General features: G+C 40.5%; 1 non-coding gene across 1 annotated transcript; it reads right to left on the bottom strand.

The window, feature by feature from the left end:
• Positions 1-8,479: 8,479 nt before the first annotated feature.
• LOC111888071 (small nucleolar RNA R71) lies at positions 8,480-8,586 on the bottom strand. Its single transcript, XR_002849038.2, has one exon. It is a non-coding gene; the product is annotated as a small nucleolar RNA R71 (small nucleolar RNA).
• Positions 8,587-9,510: the final 924 nt, after the last annotated feature.

Here is a 9,510-nt window from a genome sequence, read left to right as displayed (position 1 = left end):
GGGTGGATATCTGCATTGATCTTTGCGAAGTTGCATACAGTTTCCTTCAAATAAATGCTTCCCCATTCAAGTTCTATCTTCATCTTCGGATGCTTTTCACACTTATTTTGGAACACCTTAGCTATAAGAAAAACTTCTTCTGGGTTCATACAGGGGAAGTAAGCTTGGTTGCGGACATAGTCCTGATTCCTTCTTGTGAGTGTGTATTGCACGAAGTCAGCCTTCATGAATTTGCGGGGCTTGAAGTTCTTAACTACTGATGGTCTATCGTTAGACCAGATCTTCTCAATGGGAAAGGCATGCTTTGCATAGAATCGATTAAGTCTCTCGAATTCCATTGGCAGTCTTTTGTGATCAAGAAGGCTACGGTCAAACTGCTTAAATACTGTGAAGTATTTAGCATTTGGGGAGATAGGAACATCTCGGTAGCCATCAGATGGGGGTTCAACATAAGTGAGGTATGGTTTGTAGTCGTCATCCAGCAGTCTGCGGTGGGGATTGATCCAAGAGTTTATGAAGGATTCATCCATAACAGTGTCGAAACCGCATTCTCTCCATATGAGTTCAACAAGTTTAGTTGCTTTCCAGTCAACTTTCTTCTGTTTGGTGACAGGGGAGTCATTTGAGCTTGGAGAAGACATGTGATCCACCAGATTCTTAAAGTGAGGGGAGTCTCAGGTCGTTCAGTGGAAGGAACGATTTCTTGTTGCGGTGGAGGAGATTGATTGCTTGGACTCTTGTGATGAGATGGTTGTGGTGAGGGTTGCGATGAAGGGATTTTCTAAGAAGCACTGTTGGATTGATGATCTTCTTCATAGTGTTCTCCTTCTCGATGGTCTTCTTCACTTCCCGCTCTTGAGGAGTTCAGACCCGGAGCCTCCTTAAGCTATTGTTTGAGACCATCGACGTTGGCACACACCTCCTGGAAATGGGCTTTGAGAACATCAGCCAGTTGCTGATTGTCAGGAATGGTGGTGTTAAAGAGTAGCTGATGAATCTCCTTTGTAAGTTGGAGAATTTCAGGACCATGGAAGTTTGAAGATAAAGATCGTTAGAGTTTGTTGATGGTTGCATGGAGGACTGAAATAGTGGACTCATAAGCAATGTGAGTCTCAGCTATCAGTTTCTGGGAAAGAGAATATTGGTCCGCAATGACTATTTGCAGATTGTCTTTGATTGTAGATACCTCAGAGACGAGGCGCTCCGCCGCAGCCATGAATTCCTTGTGATCTGCTTGACGATTGTTATTAAGGGACCGAATTCCCATTTCTACGTTGAGAGAAATTCTCTCAGCTACCAAATGTTCCCTTGTCTCCAACCTTACAATCCTTTCGATCGAGGACTGCGGTACAGGATGGTCTTCGGATTGCGGTTGAGTTGACTTGACTGTGGCAAGTATTTGGTCTACTTTGGATTGAAGACTTAGGTCCCGTCTGATAGTTTCTGTTTGGGAAAGTGCTGTCTGGTAAAGTGTTGTCTGAGAAAGTTTTCTGACTGGGAAACAAACCATGTTGTTTGCTTGTACATATGATTGACTATGCTGAATGATGAAAAAAAGTAATAAAAAATAAAAAATAAATTCAAAAAAAGTTATTTAAAAAATTTAATAATGCAATAAAGAAAGAAAGAGGCGGAGTTTTGTGTATAATTGTCTTTCCAGCCCATTCAGCCAGAAAGATATGATTTTGAGGCTTTCTGGGAAAGACATATCTTACCGAGAAAGACCCCTTCTTTTGTGCAAATCAAACAGTCTTTCCGGTCCATTCAGCCAGAAAGATCTGTTTGGACCTGGAAAGATGCGTATCAAACGGGGCCTTAGGAATTCTTTTCTTGAAACGGCCATCTTTTTCTTTTTCTTTTTCTTCTTAGGCTTAGAGGTTGAGTGTTGAGAACCACTCGATTCCTCTTCTTCAACAAACATCATGAGGTCATCATCTGAAGGACTGGGCTGATTAACCTCCTGTAGATCAACATCATTAAAACCGAAGGTGGGAGCAGAGCTGACTTAGATTTTGGTGCCTGCATCTTGAGAGTCTTTGGCAGTTGGAGATGGAAGGGGCTTTGAAGGAGTTTGATCAGCAGTCACCTCTTGAGCTTTGCGGATAGTATCAGCCATGTTGTCCATCAGAGCTTGAACCTTTCAGAAAGTAGCTACGGTATTGGCATTGTTGATTGCGTCTGCCCAATACTTAGCTACGAATTGGAACTCTTTTTGTTTTTGTTGAAGCTGCTATGTTTGTCGTGCCTTTCTTGCTTGGAATGCCCTACGGAAAGCGACATGTTTCTTGGCTTTGGCATCATTGGATGGTTGATACTTTCTCCATGAATCATTCAGATCGATATTATCAATTCATTGATATCGCACCGAGGTGTCCCTCGGGTTCATGGATCCTTACACATTAGTGCTGACCGTGCCTAAACACCTGTTACAGATGTAAGCAGAGTAGGATTTCTTGAGCTTCCTTGGTCTCCTTGACCTAAAGTCAAGTCTGGCCACGGCTCAGTTTTGGCAAAGGCTGAAGAGTTGCCTTGCGGTTGGGATGGTGTTTGTAGTGTTTGGGTAACAGACAAAAGTATGGAGCGCAACTCCTCTGGGGAAAAGAAATAAAGATGGGAAGCCCTGGAGACCTTACGACGAGAGCCAGATCCATCCTCTTAGGATTGACCTAGGGGGAGTCTCCACGTTGCGGTGAAGCAGATGCACCACTTACGCCTGAGTGGTATTGGATGGTTGATTCGAATGGGTGTGCCACCACCCCAAGGACTACCGGAGCCTTTTAAGAGGCTGAGGTATCGGTCCGGTCACACATTTGGCTTGTGGGATCAAGTTTTCTTTTCTTAAGGATTGCGATGGGTTGATCAGCCTCATCAGAATCACTACTAGAGGGAGAGGGAGATTGATGTTTGCTTGCATCGACTTATGTTATCACAGGTGGGGTGATTTTCCTTTTCTTTGAAGGATTGTCTTGATTGGAAGCATCCTTTTTGGGATTTCATTGTTTCTTGGTGTTGTGGGGGCCTTGACGAGCAGATATTAACTGTCTGTGTCTTTGGGATAAAGACAGGTTGGAAAGAGTAGTGGAAGATGGGACTACAGTACTACCAGGGGCAATGATTGCGGATGGGGTTTGTAGAGGCAGGGTAGGAAGTTATGGGGCAATACCTTCCGTAGCTTCAATATGATCTGAGACATCAGCAGTCTCAAGACCAAGAGAAGAAAGAATGCGGGTTGGTAGTCTTCTAATGGGTTAAAAAACAGACTGATCAGATGAGGGATTGTACCTTTTGAGATCTTTGGTGACAAAGAGTTTGATGTCGTTGCCCATGCTAATTCCTACATCCGCATGAAGGTCTGGGATGCATAGAGCCCAGAACCTTGCAAACGTCAGCTCGGTGAATGTATTGCAAGAAATCGTCCCATAGTATCTGACCGTAATTGACGTCATGGCCGATAAAGATACTCCATACTAGCTCTAGGAGCTTGAGTCCCATGTTATCCGTGCCTCCGGTTCTGCCGGATAGACTGTGGATCACGAAATGGCAAACAAATTGCCAGACCGCAGGCAGTGGTTTTTCTTGAATCCCCAATGCCTTTGATTTTCTTTTGATATCCCATCTGGTAAAGCGCAAAAAGGATGTCCACCATGGATGGTGTAAAAATCTTGATTGAGGGATGAACAAGAAGGTTAATGGCAGTGAGAAACTTTTCTCTTGTCAAAATGACCAAAGAATCGTTAACAAGTTTCAAATGCACCTCTTGAGGATTCTCGAGTGGTAGATACGCTGAGAAGGCACATTTGAATAGGGTTGAAAGAGGAACAACGTCTGTGAACGAATCAAAGGGCCCAAACAGTGGGTGATTGGATAAGAACTTGATCATCAACTTTATTGGAGCATTGTAGAAGGAATGTTCTTCGAACGCAACCCTAAAATTGCTAGAGGCAATAGTAGGCGTAGGATGTCTTGAGGCAGAGTCTGAACCAGTAGGCTTTACTGATCCATATGCTTTTGAGTGTTTTTTTGGATACACCTGATTTCACCATTGTAGGATTTTGAAGAAGCTTTATAAGAGAAGGAAACAGAGTGCAAGATGAAGGTTGAGGTTCACAGAGCGTACACTTTTCTTTGGGAAGAAGAAAGGGGTTTTATAGTGGCTTTGGGAGCGGGAATAGATTTTACCCTAAGTGAATTTAGGTAAAACGTTTGGGTGTTTATCTCGAAATAAGAGAGTTAATCTCAACCACAGATTACGAAAAGGATTAAATCTGTATTTTGAGATTTACCAAAAAGAGGTTTGCATTTAATGAAATATCAGGTTTAAGACCCACGTCTGGAGAATGTGTGGTGAGGGTGAGATTAATCCGTTGGGTAAAGGGAAGTTGAAATGGATTAGATGTTTTAGGGTAATAAGAAGAGGCATATTTAAAAGGATTTGATTTTGGAAAATCTTTCTTTTTGTCATCATACCTAAAATAGGTCTGACACGAGGTTTATTCAAAAAAGGATGAGACAATTACACAAAGAATGTTTTTCTTTAATGTTTTCTTTATTTAATGAAGGATCATTAAATAGCACACCATTTTTTTTATTTTTCAAAAGAATGTAACAGTTTGAAAATCAATTAAAGTGACTGCGGATTGAAACTTCATTGCGGATGGATCATATGTTGTCGGATAGATGACTGCGGTAGAAGAACTGAGAGAAGCACTTGAACAAGGATTAGCAATAACAAACAGTAATGACCATTGAAGTATAAGTATGATATATGGTTGTGGTGCATAGGATATATCAAAACCATCTATCATAAATAACTTCAACAAGGACCGCAACAGAGACCAAGGATAGTATGCGGTACCTATCAATTCAAAAAGAATTGTTGGTCCGGATTCATCATTCCTAACATTTGTAAGAAACTGTTGAGTTTTGTAGAGTCAAGTGCCTTTGTGAATACATCAACAATCACTTCATGAGTATGGACAAAAATTAGTTCAATGTTACCTTTCTGGATGTGGTCATTGATGAAGTGATATCATAGTTCAATATGCTTGGTCATGGAGTGTTGAATAGGATTATGAGAAATCGCTATAGCACTTTTAGAGTCACAATAGATTGGTATCCGTAGCATTTTGTATCCATAGTCCAGTAGTTTTGTTTTCATCCATATGACTTGAGAACAATAGTTGGCTGCGGCCACATATTCAGCTTCTGCGGTAGATAATGATACACAATTTTGTTTCCTTGATGACTAGCTGACTAGTCTTCCACCAAGAAATTGACATCCACCTGAGGTGCTTTTGTGATCAAGTTTGTATCCAGCATGATCCGCATCTATGAATGCTTGAAGACTGAAATCATTTCCTGCGGGATACCATAAGCCAAGAGTTTTGCTACCCTTTAAGTACCATATAATTTGTTTGGCTGCGGTCATGTGAGACACTTTTGGGTCAACCTGGTACCTTGCGCATACACCCGTTGCAAAGACTATATCCGGTCGGCTTGCGGTAAGGTACATCAAAGAGCCAATAATACCTCTATAAGTCTTGTGATCAACAGATTCGCCTGAGGGATCAGCAAATATCTTATATCCGAAGGCCATGGGGACCTTAGCCGAAAAACAGTTGTCCATTGAATGTTTCTTTAATAGTTCGGAGGTGTATTTTTCTTGACGAATGAATATCCCTTGAGGGACTTGTTTCACTTGAAGTCCTAGAAAGAAGTTAATCTCTCTATTCATGCTCATTTGGAACTTGTTGGTCATGAGCTTAGCAAATTCATCCACCATCTTTTGATCAGTTGAGCCGAAAATGATATCATCCACATATATTTGTACGAACATTAGATGATCACCATTTTCTTTTTGAAATAAAGTGGGATCAATCACTCCTCGTTTGTAACCGGAAGAGACAAGAAATTCAAATAGAGTCTCATACCATGCTCTTGGGGCTTGTTTTAGATCGTAGACTGCTTTTTCAAGCTTGTAGCAGTGGTCTGGGATTTCAATACTTTCGAAGCCCGGAGGTTGCTGAAGATAAACCTCTTCTTTTAATTCTTCATTGAGAAAAGTACTTTTCACATCCATTTGATGAACCTTGATATTTTTGTGCGCTGTGTATGTGATATGTGCATAATTAGTTCATATTAAGTATACATTTTTATTCATTTTTTAGCTAAATTATTGCATATTATGGACAAAAGGTACTTAAAAGTGTTAAATTATGTTTTTCAGTCCAAAGATGAAGCTCGGAAGTAAAGGAAGCGGGAGAAGCAGTTAGAAGATCGAGAATGGAATAAAGAAGAAAAACACTAAAAATGGCACCTACTCGGCGAGTCCGGTCGACTATTCGGCGAGTCCAATCGAAGAATCGAGAAGATAAAGACTCGGGATCCCAGAGAGTTATCGCAATACAGGGAATGTGAGAGGGACTCGACGAGTCACCACTTGACTCGACGAGTCGATTCGTATATTTAAAGATAATTCCATAGATCGATTGAGGAGAGTTCTGGGACGATTCAAAAATACTTTGCTACGATTGAGAAGCCAGAAAAACCCTAGAAGACAACGAAGGAAGCTAGAATTCAATTCCGGAGAGTAATTGAGGCAAAATTTCATCATTCCATTTATTCTTTTGTTTTATCATTATGGTTAAGCAATTTGACTTTGTTTGTTTGCTGTTATTTACTTCAATTATGAGCTAAAACCTTTAGACTTCTGTTTGAGGATACAAAGTTGACAATATGGTTTGATTGATTGGTAGGATTAATTCCAAGTTGGTGAATTTTTGTTATTTTAGCTTGCTAAAGAACCTTGTGTGTGAATAATAATTAATTTTCTGTTAATAGGAAGATAATTGATTAGCATGAACATCTATTGATTATTAACCTCATATGCTATGTGATCACTATCCTATATGTCTAGGATTAATGAATATGAAACTAGAATTAATAAGAAAATTGAGTAAATTCATGTGCAAGCTTGTAAGATGACCATCAAACAAGAAGTTAATTAAAAGAATAAATTAGTTAACTATTGCAAGTCTAATTTAACCCGAATAATTAATCTAGTGAATATAATTAAATTAGACAATTGGCCACTGTTTAAGTTAGTTTATTTGCTAAGGATTAGGGTAGTGAATACGAATCTAATCACTTGAATCAGTAACCAATGAAAGAATTAATCCATTGCACCATTACCTTGAAATCAACCATAGAGTTAACCAAGTTGAACTAAACAGAAGTTCCTTTCCAATTATTGAATCTAGTTAAGTCGTTATTTTCTAGTCTTAAATTAGTAATAGTTAGTAAGTTTCTAGTCTTGTAAAACTAGAGAAAACCCCTACTTCTTAATTAACTTAGATAAAATTAGTTTTTAATTTAATTTGCCGTTCCCTGTGATCGATACCCTGCTTATTTAGCTATACCACAATTGATAGGTTCACTGCCTTTTGTGTGTTATTTGATAATTAAAAGTAGGTTTAAAACTAAGTGAGTTTGCACACATCAAGTTTTTGGCGCCGTTGCCGGGGAACGGTTCTAAAATTAATATTAAATTCTAGTTTAATCGATCCTTTGTGTGGGATTTATCTTACACAAAGTTATTTACAAAGTAATTCAGTAAGTAGAATTAGTTTATAAAAAAAATCGTTTTTAGAATAACTGGAAATTTTCTTTTCTGTTTTTGCCTTGAACTCGCCGAGTGCACTCGTGCCGACTCGGCGAGTACATTGCCGTTTCAGTCTTTATTTTTATTTCGTTTTTGTTCTTTTTACGCGTTCTGTTTTTTTTTGTTTTGTTTGTTTACAGTTGTTTCATGACCCGAGGATCTGATACACCTCTGGTCCCTCCTTTGGAAGACCCGAAATCCGCACTAAGAAGAAGCAAAGGAAAAGCCGTTGGAGAAACCACATCTTCAAAGAACTCACCACTCAAAAACTTAAAATCCATTTTCAACAAGAAGAAGAGCAGCAAATCAGGAGCATCCAGTGCCTCGTTGACAGTTGAAGAACCAATTCAAGAAGATATCGAGTACGAGACCGAGGAAGAAGAAGAGCATACTTACGAGCATGAAACCGATTCCGAAGAAGAGTTAGCTATCACAATGGCTAACATTGATGAAGTCCCCATGGGGGAGTGGAAGAAAAGGATGCGTGATGACACCGGGCCGGGACTTGTGCAACCCGCAATTCCCGCAACCGCCACTGTCGAACTAAAAGGCCATATTCTCGCCCAACTCAAGGAGATTCCTTTTTACGGGAAGGATCACGAAGACGCTTACAAGCACTTGGACGAAGTGAATGATGTGGCCGATTACTTCAACGTACCGAATGTTCCACGCGAGACCCAGCTTCTTCGCATGCTTCCTGTCACATTTAAAGGAGCTGCCAAAGATTGGTTAAAGTCACTTCCTCCCGGATCGATCACCACATGGGCCAAGATGAAAGAAGAGTTCATAGACCATTTATGCCCGCCCTCCAAGATAGCCAAGCTAAAGAAAGCCATTGCCAACTTCGAGCAACAACCCGGAGAATCTCTTTATGAAGCTTGGGAAAGGTACAAGAGCCTACTTAGAAATTGCCCACACCATGACCTTAATAGCCAACAAGAGGTCTCCATTTTCTATGATGGAGTCAATGTCACCACAAGGCAATTACTTGATTCTCAAGGCCCGCTCATAAAGAAGGTGCCCCCGGTAATTAAAGAATTAATTGAAGAATTCTCTAAGCACTCTATAGAATACCACAATCCGAGAAACGAAGTAAGTCGGGGGGCAGTAAACGCGGCAAATGATAGCATGGCGGCGGTGATAGCTAAGCTTGATAGCCTAGATCGAAGAATGACAAAAATGGATCAAGCAATCCATGCTATTAGGGTAGGATGCGAAAATTGTAGAGGGCCCCATCTCACAAAGGATTGTGATTTGGATGAGAATGGAAATAAGAAAGCTCAAGTCTTTTATTCAAGTGGTGATCGATATGATGAAAATTGGCGAAAACCTAAGAAGGAATGGCTACCATACGAAGAGTATAAGAAGGCAAAGGAGGAGAAATACAAGTAGAAGGAGAGGGGACTATACCAAAAGGAAGAACCGGTAGAAAAGAAAGCCGGTTTAGAAGAGTTATTCACTAGATTCATAGCCGCGTCCGAAAAAAGACACAATGATCACGATGCTGCCATACACGAGAGCAGAAACATGCTTAGGAATCAGCAAGCATCAATTCTCAACATTGAGAAACAGCTGGGGCAGCTTGCGCATCAAGTGAATGATAGAATACCGGGTCAACTTCCGAGTAACACCGAACCCAATCCAAGAATGGAGAATGTAAGTGTAATAACCTCCAGCAATGAAGAAACAGTTACACAAGCACTGAGAATCTCCAAGAAGAAGGCAGAAAAGGTAGAAGAATCGGACCCAGCAAAACCCGATCCGACTCGCCAAGTCACTCCAATGGACTCGACGACTCCATGCGTAAATGAGAAAACTGTCAGTTCTTTGAAGCCTTATAATCCTCCTCT

Source organism: Lactuca sativa, chromosome 5, assembly GCF_002870075.4.
Source record: "Lactuca sativa cultivar Salinas chromosome 5, Lsat_Salinas_v11, whole genome shotgun sequence".
NCBI classification, from domain to species: Eukaryota; Viridiplantae; Streptophyta; class Magnoliopsida; order Asterales; family Asteraceae; genus Lactuca; species Lactuca sativa.
Note: the sequence above shows the minus strand (reverse complement) of the source record. Positions and strands in the feature narration are given on the sequence as shown.